At 42.5% G+C, this 18,455-nt stretch overlaps 1 protein-coding gene across 5 annotated transcripts in view; it reads right to left on the minus strand.

Moving 5' to 3' along the window:
• Positions 1-18,455, minus strand: part of LOC6533865 (palmitoyltransferase app) — a 61,343-nt gene that overhangs the window by 24,691 nt on the left and 18,197 nt on the right. For 4 of the 5 annotated variants that reach the window (XM_039373986.1, XM_015194808.3, XM_039373983.2 and 1 more), the window contains exon 3: positions 9,899-9,920. The exons of the other annotated variant lie outside the window; for it this stretch is intronic. The gene's annotated coding sequence lies outside the window, so the exon portion shown is untranslated. The remainder of the gene's footprint in view (positions 1-9,898; positions 9,921-18,455) is intronic. 5 annotated transcript variants of the gene reach the window in all.

Raw genomic sequence — 18,455 nt, forward strand, 5'->3', positions numbered from 1 at the left:
AGACAGAGAGACACACTCGAGGAAGGCAAACAAAGCGCGCTATTATAGAGCCAACAATAACAGCAACTGGCGGATATAAACATAATTCAATTTTTATTTAATTTCGCACAACAAACACAATAAATTCAGCACGACTGCATTGGCGGACGCGCAATAACCCAACCCACCAGCCAATCCACCCACTTTTATGCATTGGACGTGGGCCAAACGCATTGCATTGCATTGGATTCCGCTGCATACTTTCAGGCGTCAAGTCGACTCGAGCCAATTGCGAAAATCGCAGGCCACGACTTATACTACTACCACTACGAGTACTATCACTACTATGGAGAGCTACCCGGATGGTGTTTGAGTAGCCGCCCCAGAATTTCCCACGGTGGCCACAAACTGTTGACTCATTTGTGTGCGGACGTACTGGCCCCGAATGTGGGAGTGACCAAAAGTGATGTGGGCAAAGTGCAAAGAGAACTGCGATTCTTTGAGCTCTTGGCCACCAAAGGGAAAACACTCATACGCAGTGTGGTACCGATAAATCCACTGGTGAAGGGCTGCCAGGGGATTCAAGTTGGATGGACGTGACCCAAACTGGGACCTTTTTAAGCAATTTTGTGCTGCTACACATGACATCTTGGCCACAGAGCGACGATTGACAGCGGATTGAATGTGAGTTGGAATGGCGTGCAAACTTGATCTTTGGCCTTTGCCGACTTCGGATGGTTCAGTGTCAAGGCATTTGGGTGCAAGTTACTTTGAACTTACTGGCAATTACATGAAGCTTAAGCCAACAAACATGAGTGTCACATATCCAAACGTTCAAGAAGCAAACAAAATAAGACCTTTAATTTATACATATATATTGAAATATTACTGAAAAACGACAACCCTTTTAAGAACCACCAATAAGTAAAATAAAACACAAAAGACGCTGTTTCACGACTGGCTGAATTTCCAATTCGATGGCATTACTCAATAAACTGGTTTAACAGCTCGGCCACCAAAAGCCATCAAGCCATTAGATTAATACATTTTAGCAAAATGGAATGGCCGTAAAAAGGACGGGCTAAAAGGCCGAGAAGCCTTCGCTAATTGCCAAACTCAAATCAAGAGTTGGAGCAGCAAGCCCTTTTGGGTCGACCAAAATGGCATAAAATATTTACACGTCAAGTGCCACGGGGCACTAAGGCGAAATGTTCGAAATACATGCGATGGAACCCAACCCAATGGTGGCAAAAAATTGTTTATTTTTAGCACGTTTATAAGGCCATCAGTAAAGGTTAAGGCAGCGAGAGCCATGAAAATGTGGGCAATTTTCCCGTTGCCATTGTTGGATTAGGTCACATTTTGCATAATTAATTCGGGAATCTCTTTAGCGCCCAGAAAAACGAGCAAAAACCAAACCCAATTCAAAGGACCTCTATGCAAAGCTATTTATGCGTAAACACACGCCTTTGACATGGAAATTTGTTAGCGGCGAATGTCAACAATGCGAATTCGGCCAAAGTTAAATATTTGCCATTGGGCCGACCGCTGCAATCCTTTCTGACCACAGAAACACATTCGCGACCTCTCTCTCACACACACACAGTCACACACACCAGACACACACTAGCACACACTCGACGTCTAAATAAATTGCTGTCATTTTGAAAATTTCCCCAAGGTGGCGTGTTTAAAACGCTGCGTGACCATTTTGGGTGGCATGGTGTTAAGTTGGGTCACAGTAATGCCAATTTAACTATTTAAGTATGTCAAATTTGCATACATACTCAAGGTTGCTACCGAATTTATTTTATAAATATAATGTATTTTCAGTAAGCTATGGTTTCAGAATAACAAATTTCGTTTTTGTGTAACATTTTTTTAATCAGCTTTATAAGTGATTTTCAGCAGAGGTGTTTTGTTAGCACCCCATTCACTGCAGCTTTTAAAATTCTTAAAATTTTACGACTTCTGAAATTCAGACCGATAAACTTAAGCACATTTAAGCTGATTTTGCCGGATTTTAAAATGAGTCTTTGGCATCACTGTTGCTCTGGGTTCATGTGTGTTGACTTAAGCTTAAAATCAAACCATTTGTCAGGGGCAGCAGTCAGTAAAGGCAGCAAGTTCCAGACAAGACAGCGTTGCATGTTTTACACATTTACCCACACTATCGCTCTCGCACACACACACACACACTGTCACCCGGGGGATTGTCACCAGTGTGTGTGTGTTTCTGTGTGTGTGTGACTCATGGAAGCAATTTGGTTGCATGGCCTCCCGGCTAGGCTGCTGCACTTTAACCGCAACATACGAGTGCAATATTTCAGGCATGATTTCTTATACGACTTACGGTGGCCCGTTGGTCTTGTCCACCGCCCACCACCCAAAAACTCCTGCTTCGCTGCGAAATCACAGTGAAAAATTATGGTTGAGTAAATTATTATTTTATCAGCTTGCAAGGGTAGCCTTAAAACTTCTGCTTATAACATAAGGAAACAATTTTAAGGTTTGTAACTCCTAGTTTCAAGTATATCCCTGCAGAATTTTATACACCTCTGGAATTTAAATTCGAGCTTTAGGGAAACAATCAACTTCCAAGACTCGTAACATACTGTTGCATACTTGTAGACAGCTGTAGAAGTGCAAGGAAAGCCGTTTAGATATTGCTGCACACTTTCAGACACCTTTACATATACAAAAGAAGCCGCAGTGAATTCTCCCCAACATATTTATTGACCAATTCGGTTATAATTTTCCCCAAGTGTGCTCCACATTGACCCTCAAACGCTGGGAGGCGCTGCAGCTGCAAATGCAGCTGAACTGAACTGAGCTGAACCGAAAGGCAGAAAGGCTGACTGGCTGGGCTGGGCTGCATGGATGGCCGCCCTTCGTTGCCACGGCTCTGGGTCAAAGCGAAAGTGGCACATTTTGGGTGAAATTTTGTGGAGCTATCTAGGTTACTGTGACAGTGTCGTTGTGCCGAGCTGCTGTTGCCTCAGTCTCAGTTATCTGCTGCTGCTGTTGTTGTTATTAGTGTTTTTGTTTTTCGCCGTGCTGCAGAATATGGCCTACACACATATATATCCATATACATATATAGAAAGAGATCGGTGTGCATACGGCAGAGGCAGACCCAAATAAACATTTCAGGTCCTCGGACGACTCACGTGCTTCGAGTTCTGAACTTGTGCGCCATTTTTATTGCCGCGCTGCCTGCACCATTGTTTCAGCTGTCTCTATCGCACAGCCTCGTTCCCTCTCTTTCTCTTTCTCGCTTTCGCTCTCACTCTCACTCTCACGCTTTCTTTTTTTTCCTCCTTTTTGTTGATGTTTTTACTTTCACAAGATTTCCCTGCTCTTTCAGCCAGTTTCAGTAGTTCCTAGCCATCTCCACTGTGCTCTTTAGCCTTCCATCGCCCCTTTTATCCTCACACCTTCGCAGGACTTTGGTGCTTTTTGTTTATCTGAGCACTTAAACTCTTTGCTGTGGGCTAAAAACTTTAAGATAAACTTGCCAACTTCTTAAACCAATTAATTGCAATTTCATGCGTAATTAATTTGAGCTGCACAACGTGTTCGAAAGTTTCTTACATTCGAGTGCTTTGCTCTGTGGCTTCTGTTTTTGTCGGACAAAGCCTTGTTTTCTTAATACAGCCCACGGGGAAAAGTCGGGCTTATGGAACGGATAATCCAGATTGGGTGCACTACAGCTCCTCAAAAGGCGAAAAGGGAAGCCTGTTTGGGGTTTTCGTAAGCAAAGCGATTTCGATTAAGCTCCATGACCCACTTTGCACAACTTCAGCCCCAGTTCACGATCCGCAGAGCGTCCTCTGTGTAATTTCCAATTGCCAATCGAATTTCCTCTAATTTGCCATCAATTTGGTTGGCCTTATCGCTCGTTTCGGAATTTTCCACACTCCTTTTATAGTTCGGCAAACTCATTAAAAAGTGAAACCCGAAATTAATCCATGTCCTTATGGCGGAAACGAGCGAGTGTGTGTGTTTTTGCCACCCACCCAAAAAGCCGAAACGATTCGCTTCGTTGACCGGAATGCGGTCCATAAATTGGGTCATTTGCCAATAGCAGTAGAAAGTCACTTGCACTTTCAATAGCAGGTCGGGTCGTCCCTGCAGTCACGTACCACACCAGCCAACCATCCACCCAGCCAACCAGTCAACTCAGCCCATTTGGCCATAATTTCGCTTTAACCTTATAAATTGGAGGGCGGTCGATGGTGGACTTTGCAGGCAGCTCGATGCCATAATTTTGCAAACTTGCGTGCCACCAAAGAGACAGCCAAATGACACCAGCAAGGCGGACGACGTTCGTACATCCGCAGCCAGTCGGAACCCTGATGTCCTGGTCTCGTCCTGCCCTCCGCCTCCGTTGGCGCCTCATCCTCCTGATTCGTCTGCCACCCGAATATCCTGCTAGACCAACAACAAGTTAAACTGACAAAGTAGCAGCCAGGGCACTTCCTTTTGTTTAAGCTGCCCGACACTGGTCCTGAGCATGGAATAATGGCGGCATGCACAGCGAAAGCACACCGAGAGAATAGCGCTTCCAGGCAAAATCATATCCTTCTTTTAGGAGGATGAACAAATTATGTCTGAAGGAAGTTGAAGAAATCACTGATACCTTCAAGAACTAATTATTGCACTCAAGGTTAGGCAATGTTTAATACACGTATTTTAAATGGGTGTTACGCCTCGAAATAGTAATGTTTACAGCATAATAAACCCTGCGATTTAATTTATTAAGTTTCGGAGCATAGAAACCTTTTAACTAATTAAAATTAAAATCATACCCAATATTATTGTGATAATAACAGTGTTTTCCGGTTTCCACTTTTGTGGCACCCATATGATTATGCCTAATAATCCCCTTCAAATATATTAAATTCTTTATTATTATTTTCTGGCCGTGCACATAGTTCTCTTGCTTTCTCTTTGCAACACCCACAATTGCCTGGTGGTGCGGCAGGCAGCCTGCTCGTTATAAATTGACCGCATTATTTTGCTCAATTTAACTTGAGTTGGGCTGCATAAAAGGCAAAGGCTGCTGCTTCTGCTTCGGCATCGGCAAAGACACAGAAGTCGGCCAATGTTATGGGATGAGATCGGGCAAAGTTCTCAACTTAATATCTCATAAGTGCTGAGTGTGCATATCGGCCAATGGCTGCCACCATTTCCTCTTCGCCACCCGAATTTCCCCGCAGCCGGCTCTTGAATATTTCACAGGGTCAACCCGCTCCCATTTCCTTCACTTTCGCCTGGCATAATTTTTTTATTAGGTCACACCAGGGCGACCACTGCAGCAGCAGGGCGGAATGCATCCGGGGGGTTAATTTAACCCGCACACCGATTTTCCGCATCCTTTCGCCCGACGTTGCCTACTTTTTGGGGGGCGGGTGAAAGTTTTTTATTTTAATAGCTGAAAGTATTTAATTGCATTTTTCGTGGCACCAGCGTGGGTGGCCATTGCACGGATGCGAGTTTATTAAATAAATGTCTATAAAGATGACTGCCATGTACGCAAGAGGAAAAGTGGAAAATGGTGTGGGACGTCCAGAGATCGCATAATTACATTTCGAGAACACTTAATACAAAACTGCAGGACCAAAACTCATTAAGGGGAAATGTGCGCAAGAAATAAAAAAAAATCCTGCAAAATTTAGAGCACTCCAGCCCGGCCATTAATTTGTGAGCCACCAGGTCAGCGAAACCTGTCAGCCGGAGCACGGGCCTAAGCTCGACCTAACTAAACATTAAACGAATTTAAGAGGTCAGTCAAGTGCTGCCGGCCAGGGAAGAAAAGCGGGGTAGGAGGAGGAGTAGGAGGACAGGTCAGAATGGGTGGAAAATCGGGAAAAAGGGCTGGCAACGGGTGGAAAATCAATGTGCAGAAAGGCACGTAGTCCAGGCTTTTGCTTGTCGCTTTGTTTACTCGTACCGAAAAAAGGGGCTTTATGGTTATTGGGATGTTGTTTAGCATTAATCTAATTAGAAACCTAATGAAGCATTTATTCATGGATCTAGTGCCCTTCAATGTACTTAAACTTAACTCCGCGTACCCGCTACTTGTAGAGTAAAGGACGTACTGGATTCATTGAAAAGTTTGTTACAGGCCAAAGTAACTCTGCAAGGATATGATTGTCTTGCAAGGATATGATTGTCTTGATGATAAGCACTTGCCGAGTCAATCTGGCCATGTCCGCCTGTCACTCTATTTGTTATATAACATTTTCCTGAATCAACCTGAACTTGCTACTGGGCAAATGAACTAATGCCAAGGATTAGTGTCGTGGCCCAGTGTCGCATTACAAACGCCTTTGCTCCCGAGTAATGTTTTTCACTCGAAAAGGGGTAAGCAACAAGCGGACAATGCAAATAGCCTTGGACTTTAAGCCGGGTCGCGTTTTTTGGGAGAGAGAGTTCATTCCTGCAGGCTGACTGGCTATAAACTCATAGTTTGTTAGCCGCTTTTCATATTCATCCTTTTTAGCTGAGCTCTTCTTTGTTGGCCGCCAGATAATGAAAGAATGCAAGGCAAAGGAACACACAGCCGAAAGTTTTTAATATAATTTGGAATTAGCTAGAGTGGCAGATGGTCGGTAGAGAAGCACCCTAGCCCTTCACTTAGTATTCATGCAAGTCCTGCGGGCCTGTGGCAGTTCCTTTTGTTGCGTATACGCAACGTGGTACAACTTTGCCCGAAAGAGCAGGGCCAAAGTTTGTCCCACATTTCAGAGGAAAAGAACAGCAGAACAGAGCACCAGAGGAAGGAACAGTTTGTCATGTGAAATTAAAAGTGCGGCGCAAAGGACGACAAGACCATGGGCCGCACATAAATAACTAGGCAGGGCCATTCATCCAGTAGAATATATAGTTGGAAATACCATGGATCAAGGACCCCACAATCTGTTCCTCATGCAAATCAAGCTCAAGTTTTGCTCGGACTTGGATTCGATTGCCATCCTGGCCAATATCCTGACCGACCACTATTACAGAGGCCGCCCTAGCTTCGCTAGGATAAAACTTCGCCGACTTATCTGTTAAACCGCATAACTTTGCATATATATGAAGCTATTCAGCAAAAGTACGGCAACAAGCTCGTGCAACTGCCAGCAGCATAAATACATTAAAAACTGCCCTAAAGACCCCGCCGCGACCCTCTTCGAAATAGAAGAAAAACTGCTCCGATGTCAACTTCAAAAACAACAACAAGGATAAAACGGTGAAACTATTGTACGCACTTATATATGCATGGGTTCGCGGGGCCGGGAATCCCATTTTATTTATTACATTAATGACGGCAACAAAAACTGCTGAGCAGGAGGCTTTAAATGGGGGGTCGAATGGACTACGTAATACCCCTGCCGTAAATTTGCAGTCTTGGTTGAAATTTAAGAGAACGGAAATTCAAGACCTATAGTCATAAACTATTGAACATTTCTTATATGCAAATACAAACTCCATCAAATGCAAATCATAAACTTTAACATTTATGTTGAGCCAACTTTGTAGTTTTCCATTTCTGCGCCCACAACCACAAGCCACATGGCAAAACAAGAAGAAACCGAAATCAGAATACCAGATTTGATGTGTTCAATTCAATTCCCAGACTCTCGTACGAGACAAACGCAAATTGAATATACACTTTGTTCCCCCTACAATTGCGGAGGAGCATAAAACTATGCAGCACCGCCACTGACAGCCTCAACTTTCCCGATGACGGCAAAACTTTAACAGATTTGCATAAATTATACCCAAGCAAACAAAACGTAGCAAAACAAGATGGTGATGGTGGAGCACGAGCCACAGGCGGACCAACATCCACGTCGGCACTCTGGAAAAAATTCCAGACCTTTTCCTTGAGTCAATAAGTCGCTGAGCCCAAATCCTCTGTTCAAATAAACAGCACGCTAAAATCACATATCCTTTTTAGGCAAATAAAAAGAATCAAGAAGTTATCAGCTTTATAGCGACGAAATGGTTATTATTAAATTCATTACGAACTCAATACACATGTCTTGACTTTAGTTCTTAAAACTTTAACTAGATTCAGACAGCATATGTTATGTTCCTTAATTTATGCATATATATGTATCCTTTTACTTGGTTGCGTATATGATTTATAATAGGGAGAACTACCGTTTGTAGTTTTAGATACAAATGGAAATTGTACAAAATTCTATATAAATCATAATACTTGCAGGACTATGCTACATGTATCCAAAGTGTAACACTTTAGATTGATTTTTCTGAGTGCACAGACACCGCAGCAGGCACGGAGGAGCTCAAGGAGGACTCCTCTCAATTCCGGCCATAGCATCGGCTACGGCATCGGCATCGGCATGGACTACGGCATTGCCCCCATAGTCATTCATTTAACTGTCAATGCCGTTGTTATGCTGTGGTTGTGGCCACGGTTTTGGTTGTGGCTGAGAATGCGGATGAGTATGCGGATGAGGATGCGGATGAGTATGCGGATGAGGATGCGGATGAGCAGGAGGATGAGCATGGCGGCGGCTGCCCGGCGAGAATTTATGAATTCATAGCGATCTTATGTGTAAGCACTACGTATAAATTTAATATATTTTTATGATTTTTTATGGCCACGCGTCGCCGTAGACGGGAAATATAATTTATGCCTCAATGTGCGTGTTTTTTCGACGTATTTTTATTTTTTTTCACTCTGCTGATGCGATTTTCAGGGAGCTAAAGCGACGACGACAACTTATCGATAAACTTCGACACAAACAATATTGTTCCGCCCCCATGTAAGTTGTTGGAGTTGTTTTTGTGCAACTGAAAAGTGTTTTGTTTTTCCACACACATGACCCCGGTTCAAACATCCAAACACACACATCGACTCCAGCCCGTGATATACTTCATTTTATCTGGCAGACGCGAGTCGAGATTCGAGTGGCGAATGGCGAGGAACCATCGAATCCATCGTCGTCAATATGTTTGTCTGCCAGTAGTCCGCTGACTGCGGTTGACATGAGAGCTTTTTGGAACGCCACTATGTCGTGTACCGCCTGTCTACGTACCTCCCCTCCACCATGCCCCGTGCCCCATGCCCCACGATCCCCCCAATTGAGGGTTATTTAGTTCATTGGCCGCCAAGCTGACACTCCCCCGAGATTCTGGAGTGTACACAGTGAACAAAACATCTAAATTGGCCAGGAAATGTAATGTATGTAATGTATTGCTTACAAAGTAAAAACCCTTTTAGAACTTTAGTAGCTTTTTACAACCACATTCTATCGGAGGATTCTTTATACTATGTAGTATAATGTACCTAAAATATATGTTATCTTTGGAGGATAAATATATTATTTATTGCAACACAAATACCCGAGTAACTTGCTAATTTGAATATAACACAGTCGATTGGCACCACATACATTTTTATTAATCCCCGGAGACTCCACAAAATGTGTGCTATTCATATAAACACTCTCAAAATAACCAAACTATTATCAGTTACCGATTATTTTGTGTTAATGGCCAAAATGTTATGGCCAAATTGATAAGATAAATCAACCTGATATTGCTGTGGGCTTTTCTCTGTGTGGAGAATCCTGAGCGCCGTCACATGTCGTAGGACGAACAACAAACTGTTTGCTGATGTTGTTGACGCTCTGTTATGGATTTATGGATTTATGACACTTTGGTCACTGAGGCTGTCAGTTTTCGTTAAAAGTTTTCACTTTGCCACTGGCTTACGTGCGGTTTGGTCTGCAGGGCATCAGGTCATCTGGTCAGTGGATTCCGATATCTCCGCCTGAACTAATCATGCCCAGAAATCCTGGTGGAGATTAAGCTTGTTTTTGGGCCACCGATACGCTACACTTGTCAAATTCGACACGCCCGAGTCGTAAATACCAAGGGTTCTTTGTTTGCTTACCTTTATCCGCCGGCTCGGTGAACTGCAAATAGAGACAAGAGCAAAAACAAGTTCACATAATTAATGATCAGGACGTGACATCAACGCACAAAGCACAAGCACCAGCACCAGCACACATCTGCCCGGCCATATCATTTATCATAGAAGTATATTCCTAAACCATAACACATACAGACATCTACATATGTGATGGGAATTTCAAGTGGATTTCCGCCAAAAAGCGGAAACGCCGCTCTTCGGTTCGCATTAATAATGCAACAGCTGAAGTCCACATGTCAATATTACCTAAAACCAATTATTCAGCCAGGATAAGGCTATTAAATTACGCAATCAGTGGACGGACGACGAGGCATTGAAGCGAAAAATGCAATTATATCAAAAATACATTTATGCACATCCTGCTGTCGCATGTGTAAGTGGGGCTTTGATTTCATAAATTTCACGCTACGATTTGCACTCTCATTAATGCACCATCCACGGGGCATGAAAATGGACCGAATAAAATGGGAAGCAGAAAAAATCAGCGAAAATTCAATGAACTCGAAATGTTATTGAATGCTGGCCGAGCAGCGAGCAGCGAGCACCCAACAGGCAACATCCAACAGCCAAAGGACTTTGCGCCAGGACCATCATCGCAGAATGGCACAGACAGTCGGTCCATTGGATCTGTAACTCCGTATGCCACTATATCCGTATCTGTATCTGTATCTGTATCTGATGCATCTGCATCTGCAACTGTATCGCTCTGTATGTGACGTTATGATGGTGGTTATTCAGCCATGGCCAACGGCTGTCGTTGACGGCCCAGTAATACTCGTAATTCCCGGCATGAGCACTCGCCATTCACCATTCACCATTCACATTCACATGTTTACTACGAAAATATTTACATTGCTGGCATAAAAACTGCATAAATGTGATTATATTTTCATTGGCCTTTATGCCTTATGCCGTCTACCGCAGTTTCACTGCCCGGGTAATTCGATTGCAATTTCAATTAGCGTAAAATTCAGAGCAGTATTACCAACACGTTCACGTTCACGTAACTGCTAGATATTGCGCAGAGAAGTAGGCAACAATATGTCGTTCTTCTCTATCTTTGTACCGGAATTTATCCAATTTCCAAATTCGGAGAGCATTCAATTAATGCCAGAAGCAGCTATCGATCAACACTTGCAGGAAATTGTTTGTCAGCTTGCAGAATCGGATGTCAAGAGTGTTCGACTGAGTGAAGCTCTCGGCTAATATCCAATAATTAAGCACTTCCGCAGGGAAATTGGTTTTTAATTGAAATGCGAAGCAGTGTGAACTTGACACACCCCCGATTTCTGAGCTCCTTAACTCCCGGGACTTGAATGCTGACACAATGGAGTCTCTCTAATTGCCATTTAATTGACTGGCGGAAACTTTTCCGAGACATTTGTTTATAAACCGCACACAGGACGAATGCAAGGAAGGAAGGAAGGAAGGAAGGAGGAATGCCAGCAGACAAAGGGACAATACAACCACTTATAAGATCATTACAAATTGATGCTATCACCCTCCGGTATATAAACTATATATATAAACTGTATATATATATTGTATGGGGAGCAGAGGCAGCTTAGCAACGCTTACAGAACTCGCTCCATTTTGCGCTGCTGTCATCGGAATGCCATCTCCTGCGCTCCAGTGAAAATCCGCCATAGTAAATGTTATCTCTGCAAACATTTGACAATCAAAAATGCTCAGGCCATTGTTTAAAGAAAAAATCGAGCAGCAGTCGCACAAACAATAGTCACACAGTGGTCGCACACAGATATATCAAAAGCAGATAAAATTCCATTGAGCTGAGAAATCGTAGAGCCATCTTTCGGAACAATTCAATTCTTTGCACTGAGAAAATATGTTCTCAGATGTGGTCATACTGAATCTACTTACGCTTTTTAAGTAATTGTGGTTTAACTAGGTCGAGCTATTTACAAGTTTAAAATACTTGTGCGCCACTGTTCTTAATCGCCGTGATTATGAGCTTGTTTTGATAATTTCCCTAAGAACAAAGAGCACTTACAGCTTACAACTTACAGAGAATCTTTGTAAAGAGTTGGCGCTAAGCTAATTTAAAGGTAATTTCCCATTTATATCTCATTTATTTGAGACCCACTGTGCTCCTCCGGCTCCAAATGGCTGCTGTTCCTCTGACGACAATGGAATGGTAGGGACAACAAATGGCACAGCCGGGCGTCATCGACGACGACTCGATGCCATCATCCTGGCATCCTGGCAGTCGAGGTTAAGTTGACAAGAGAATGAGATTGCATTTTGCTGCTGCTGCTGCTGCTTCTGCTTCTGCTCTTGCTGCTGCCCGAGTTCAATTCATTTCCACTTGAGCAAATGCACGTCTTCTAGACGTCGCTACACTTTTTTTTTTCTTCGTTTTTGCAATCCGTTTTTCTTCTTTTGGTCATAGCCAAAGGATATGGCAGAGAAAGGATATGCGGGGGAGCTGCAGCTGCAAGTAGCTGCAAAATGTCGCCCCGGGGCGCACCTACTAGGATGTTGTCAATGTTTCGCCTTGAAAGAGCCGAGTTCAGTTGAACTCGTCTTGTCTTGGGTTTTAACTCGACTCATCTGAGAATGCAGCTCAGTTCGGTTGGGTTGTTTGTTTTAGATTTGGATGCGATGGAGAATAGATCCCTTTCCTCGGCACAGCTGCTGTTTTTCTGCTCCTGCAGCTCCTGCTGCTCGAGCTGCTGCATCATCAAATTTCAGCTACATGTCCTGCTGCCTCGAGTGGAGTGAAGAGCGCAGCAAAGGATGCTCGAGGGGACTTGCTGACACTGTTGACATTTTACAGTAATGAAAATGATTATTGTCAAGGGTCGTCAGAGCCACGAAGAGGTCTGCAAAGACTTCCCTCCCTCCCTCCTCACGCATATAAATGCGGTCAACATACCAGTATTGCATGGACTAGAAGCTCGCTTTTCCTTACTCATCGACCACTAACACCAAATCAAATTACCGGCAAACGTTTGGCTTCGTTTGGTAAACAGGTTAAGGAAAATTCGTGTAATTTTATAACAATTTAGGTAGAAAACCCAAAACAAGGGTTACACTCTGCTGTTCCACCAAAGAGCCTAATTTACAAATGAAAAATTTATATTACCTAATCAGTCTGATATTATTTGTTAAATTTTATAAAATGGATCTCCAAAAGAATTAAATATTTAATTGACTTAAAGGTATCTATGATAGTAATACAATACGATACAATACTATTTCTTGAAATAATTGTATTTACTATAGAAGTATACTTTTCAAGAATTAAACCTATATATTTCCCTTAATAAATAGCGCTTAAATGGCAAACGATTTCAGTGGACTTGGTTCACTAGAAATCAATTCCCCGGCCAATTCCCTTCAGCTTTTGGCAGAAGCCAGCTCTCAACAGCTGGAAAGTGCTCTCACACTAATCAGAAAGTTATCCAGCCTGCCAGCCACCTGCGATGTTGGCTGTCAGCTTCCGTTTGGAAAACGCTCCATCTTCGTTGGGCATCTGATTCGCCGCCGACTTCAGCTGGCACATACGACGACTTCAGATGACATCCTGAAACCGGAATCCGGAATCCTAAATGCGGGTGGTGGCGAAGGGAAAAGGACGAAGACGAGGACGAGAACGACAGCAAGCGAGGGCGACGACTGTCATTGGCCGTGCCAAAATCGCAAAGACTAAAATTTAGGTTAATTGATAATTGATAAGAGAGCGGCGTTGTGCCTGCGAGTGGGTAGTGGGTAGTGGGTTTGTGTCATTTAACTCGACTTCAACTCTGGCCCATGAATATTTAAAAGGGCTTTTGTGGGCACATGCCATTCACTCAAGTGGGGCAATGAAAATTAGCAAAGCACTGCAAATAGTTTGAAGAGCAGTCGCCGTACTGTTACGTTCTGTTCCCATGCTCTCCCCTTCAATCCAATATCGAAATGCAGGCGGGTTAGGGTTTACGGTTTACAGTTTACGGTTTAGGGTTAACCCACAAACGAGGTCACAGCAGTTGACCCATAAACGCGTGCCCCTTCGGCCTTCTGCCTTCTGCATTCTGCCAACTAATGAACACGCAAGGCAATGCGAAGAGGCAAAAGGCCGAGCGGCTCACAAATCATTTATAATGCATACGACAACGGACTGACACAATGCGTTGTAAATTAATTGACGTAACTATTTAAGCCAGACACACTCAGACAAGCACGCACAAGGACTCGCATTCAATCGCAATGAATCGCATCGAACTCGAGTCGAGCAATTCCGCAAATTGAATGCCATTATCCATCATCTCGCAAATGCCTCAAGTCAAAATACATTGCGGAAATGTCTGTGGCACCCGCACTCCTGCCTTTCTCAAGTCACACACAACAATGTGTGGTCTGGAGCAGAGTCGATCAAATATCCTTGCTTAAAAGGACACCAGCTGAGGATATTTGTATTATAGCTTATACGTTTTGCAGCATTGAACGGCGTTAATCCTGCGAATTTGTATAAAAGAGGGATTTCCTTTGAGGGATTACAACAGCTACTAATGCCTATTATTTACTCAATATCAATATTGGCTTTTAATGGGGAGTTTTCTGTTAGCTATATGGATGCATTGTAAGCTTGAAAATATAGAAAGCTTATCTATGCCTACACACAAATGGAGGAAAAATGCAATTTAAATGAGTGGCAATTATTAAGTATCAGGAAGTATCAGATATCAAGTATTAATTTAATTTAACAAAAAAGTTTCTAGCGAAATTCTGAAAAATAAAGACTTATTAAAATCAAAGGTGAAATGTGGAAATTCATTGCTTTTGCCTTCACGTTTGATCTAACTGAAGCGAAAGGCATCTTCTGTCCAGGAGTTAACACGTAACACAAAAACTGCATTAGTCATCGAACAGTTGGATGCAGTGGCCCGAAGGGTCGATGGCATTCCATTCCCATTCCCATTGACAAATTGCATCTCAGCACGGCCAATTGAAAGGCTTAAATGTTTTACCCTGGCCACATATGTGCGGGTGTGTGTAGATTGTCAACAAAGTAAAGTTGGCTTTTAAAACAATCGAGTGACGACATGGAAAATTAGTTTACGCAACCAATGCCAAGAGCTGGAGAGGATCTATCTATCTATCTATCTATCTATGCCGGCCAATAAAGAAAAAGCCGTGAAGAAGAAGCTGTGCTAAGTCAACTCGATGCAAGTCAATCAGGCGGAAGTCGGGGCAAAAGTGGTAAAATGCCACTAAAACTTTACCAGCTCACGTGTGCGCCAGCGAGGATGAGTTGCTCGGATGATGGTGATGGAAATGGGTAGTGCTTGGAAGACCTGCGAGTCTTGGGACTCCTGGGAGCAAGGACAGTGCCAAGAAAGTGGCAACTTTTGACGGGCCAGCTGCTTCAATTGTTGGCACTCAAGTCGCTACCGTCGTTGTTGCTGTTTCTGTTGTTTTTCTTGTTTTCCCATTGAAGTGGATTTGCTTGCTTTATATTTTTAGCTTCTCGATTTTCCTTTCTGCCATCTTTTTTCACCCATTTGTGCTGAGCGGGAAAATTGTTTTTCCTTAGCTGTTGCTGGGGTAAACTGGTAAAGAAGCCGCCTTCATCACGCACTTGCAACTCCGGGCACAAGTCACTTAATTGAGTGCAAAGCTGGCGATGCAGTGCGCGGATTTAACTTTGGACAACTTGAATTGATTCAAAACTTTCTTTGTTCGCTTAGCGCATAATAGGGGGAGGGATTTATATACATATATATACATTTTTGTGTTCAGGCAAACGGAATTGAAGGATGGGGCTGCTATTGACAGACTTTTCGTACTGGGCAAGTTGATTAATGTCCGGACCACTGCGCAAATTATGAATGGAAATGAAAACAGCAGAAGCAGCCGTGGCAGCAGAAAATGCAGAAACAGAGCTTACATATTTTTTAATGGCCGGCTAATTAGCGAAATGCCTGCACATTTAGTGGCCCAGGATAAATCCTTTCAGCGTTTCAGGATCCAGTTTACGGCCCGGCCAAGTTAAACGATATTTCAAAGCGACAATCGCACGGCAAGCTGGCGATTTATGGTTATTTGGCCAACTCAAACACATACACACTCTGCACTCTTGTATATGGGTATGCGTGTGTGGGTATCGTGACAGCTCAAAAAATTTATCGATGTACAAATTAAACTGCAAGTGGAGCAAAGGGATGCCGATGGCGAGTGCAAGTTCAGAAAATAAACCCAAGCAAATACAAGAAAAAAAAATAAAATACAAACAAGAAGCAGTGGTCCAGCAGTACGTGCAGTGTTTAATTTTGTTCTATAAAATTCTACAGTTGCAAATATACAACTATACCGAACTTGAAACTTGCAATTGGAATTGGAATTGGAAATGAAAGTGGTGATGGTGGTGCTAGTAGTAGTAGTGGAGTTTGGGACCTCAAATGAACAACTGGCCAGCATTTTGCGGCCACTTTCTAGTGAGTCTGGGTATATATTTGTCAGATGCCGAGCAAATTGGTTTGGAAGGATGGGATTTCCACAGCTCCAGCCGGAAAATCCAACTATTGAAACTGGAATTACTCGTCGATGGCTAATCAAATGGCTTAGCTGTGGATAGCCAATACTCTCAATACTCACTTCTCGGCAGGCGAAGGAAAGCAAGGACGAAGGACGAAGGACGACTGGCATTGAGTGGATTAGGGCCAAGTGTGTTGGGCGAGCACTTGGCTCATTAACAGCTACTGGCACGCACAAACCTTTTGGCTCCTTAACCAGGTCGAAGTGAATGCCCCGGCCCGGGTCCATAAATAAGACGTCAATAAATAAAAATGGGAATGGCAGCCGACCCGAATTCGACAGGTCAAATTAGAAGCTTCCCTGGGGCATGTATCTCGTGTTACGCTGGGCATTAAATTCAATGGCTTTTCATGTTACGGAAGATACGGTTTTAATTGAATGTTTAAAGAGGTATTTAATGTTGGTAAATGTTATTTGTTGATATAAATTTAAGGGGCTTTAACACATGTAAGACGTTTTTCGAGAATATAAAATAAACTTGAGCAAGATCATTTAACATTCTTGAATAGCTTACAAGTTTGAGAACATTCTTTAAGTAAGCTGAAGAGCACAAGATAAGTTACACCCCCGAACAGTTAATAAACCTACGTACATTTTTTCTATCTTCCTGTAATTAAATGTATCCCCCAAACATTCTTTGGCTCAATTAATACCCAGAGATTAGAGGATAGCACATCGTGAACACATTCCTGGCATCATCGACGTAGGAAATCCCTAGTGGGGCTGTGTAGCCACATTCTCGACAACATCTACGTCCTACGAAACATGGAATTACCCACACAAAATGAAATAACAAAATATTTGCGAACAGGCAACAGAAGGCAGGACCCTCAACAACGTAGGCTTATTTTGCTCAAGGTAAATAGAATTCTTGAAACAGAGCAGCGCATAATGCTCTTGTGTAATTGTGGCCTTTCTGGGCTGCAGGACCCAAACAAATACCAACACAACACCAAAACCAAAAACAAAAACATGAACAGGAAGAATAACATTGGCCTGCAGCAAAACATAAATGTCCTTGTTGCGGTCGGCGGTCAGAATCGGAAACTTTTTGCGCACGTTTGCCCCGGAAGTTGTGATGGTAAAAAGGACGAGAGGGCGAGGCGGGGTGCCGAATTGAAAAGGGGCGGGGCCACAATGAGGCGGCCAGGTCATTGCAGGCAGGCTTGGCTGTAAATCACAGTGGACACTGCAGCGCCCAGAAAATTGGCGAGGGTCCGTAAGGTGGCCAACCGAAAGGAATCTCGAAAACCTGCAGCGTCTATTTTCTGGCCCAAGGTTAAAGTTATAAATTATTATCGCCATGGCTGCTTGACTTCTTGGGGGTTAGATAAATAATAATTTTAATTTAATAGCTGCCTTTAAAAATTATGAATTCCGGTTTATACAAACTTGGATCATTAAAATAAGATTACAAGTCGGAACCTCTTGCACCATTTATTTAAATTCTATAAATGTTATTCTTATTTAAATGCTTCACTTCTATTTTAATATTAATAACAGCATAAAAATCATTAAATTTATTTAAAAAAGGGAACATTGATTCGAGTGATTTTCTTATGACAGTTTCAGTATTTATAGAATTTATTTTGATGTTCTCACCATATTAATTGATTAAATTCAACAGCCTGTTAGAAGGCTTTTAAATTCCCATTTAAATTACCTGAAAAAAGAAAGAGTACATTAATTAAATTTTAATGGCATTTTAATTGTTCTTAAAGTAATGAATATTTTCACTAGAGTTCAAAAGTTGTTAGTGAGCAGTAGCTATTTTAAACATTCCGTTCGGTGCCAATCTAAAATTTCCCAGTATTCAATCAAGTGAATTTCATGTTCTCACAATTTTAATTCAATAGACCAACTACATAAAAATGGGCTAGATTTTTATTGTTCTAATATTAAATAGAATGGGAACTTTAATTATTTTAAACTGAGTTACCACGGTCTGATTAAGTTTTTTAATATGTATTATATATAT

Source organism: Drosophila yakuba, chromosome 3L (assembly GCF_016746365.2).
Source record: "Drosophila yakuba strain Tai18E2 chromosome 3L, Prin_Dyak_Tai18E2_2.1, whole genome shotgun sequence".
In the NCBI taxonomy this organism is placed as follows: domain Eukaryota; kingdom Metazoa; phylum Arthropoda; class Insecta; order Diptera; family Drosophilidae; genus Drosophila; species Drosophila yakuba.